This window comes from Triturus cristatus, chromosome 1_1 (genome assembly GCF_964204655.1).
Source record: "Triturus cristatus chromosome 1_1, aTriCri1.1, whole genome shotgun sequence".
Taxonomy (NCBI): domain Eukaryota; kingdom Metazoa; phylum Chordata; class Amphibia; order Caudata; family Salamandridae; genus Triturus; species Triturus cristatus.
The window spans coordinates 15596725-15597452 of record NC_140579.1 but is presented as its reverse complement, the minus strand read 5'-3'; positions in this window follow the sequence as shown (position 1 = coordinate 15597452).

The following is a 728-nucleotide window of genomic DNA, read 5'->3' as shown; positions in this document are numbered from 1 at the left end:
GCGATCCCGAGACGGGGGAAGACAGACCCGGGGCCCGCCCGCCGGGGCCTTCAGGGGCCCGGGTACGCTCCTGCCTCTCAGCCCCTTCCCGATGGTCCTTTTTTCGCCGGGTTTGCTGGGTCAGACCTCCGTAAGGTCCGGCGATCGCGAAACGGGGAAGGCAGTGCCCGGGACCGCCCGCCGGGGCCCCCAGGGGACGGGTACGCACCTGCCTCTCAGCCCCTTCCCGATGGTCCTTTTTTCTCCCGGCAACTGTGAGACGGGGAAGGCAGCGCCTGGGCCCGGGTGCGCGCCTTCCTCCCGGCCCCTGTCGATGGGCCCTCCCTTTGAGCCCGCTCACCCCGGGAGCAGGCAGGGATCTGAAGCCGCCATCCCCCCTGCGCAGGGTGGCCTGCAGAGGGGATGCCCCGTCCGTATTCTGATCGATTGGGCACTCTCGGTCCGTTTAGGGATGGACTGCTTGGCAAGCCTCGGCTGTTGTTTCAAGCGATTAGCTTCCTCCCCGTATGGACCGTCCGACTCGAGGGCCTGCCTCCTGGTGGGAGGCCCTTCACCCTACCCAGCAGAGTGAAGGCCAAGCGGCCCCGGCAGCCTGTGCCCCTCAGTGGTCTGACCCTGAGCGGAAGGTGTCGGGTGGCGCCAGGCCCTCGGACGCTGCTGCCCAGCAGGTCCGTACTAGGCCCCATGCGCCACGCCGTCACCCCTCTCCGCCCAGCACATTTCCGCAG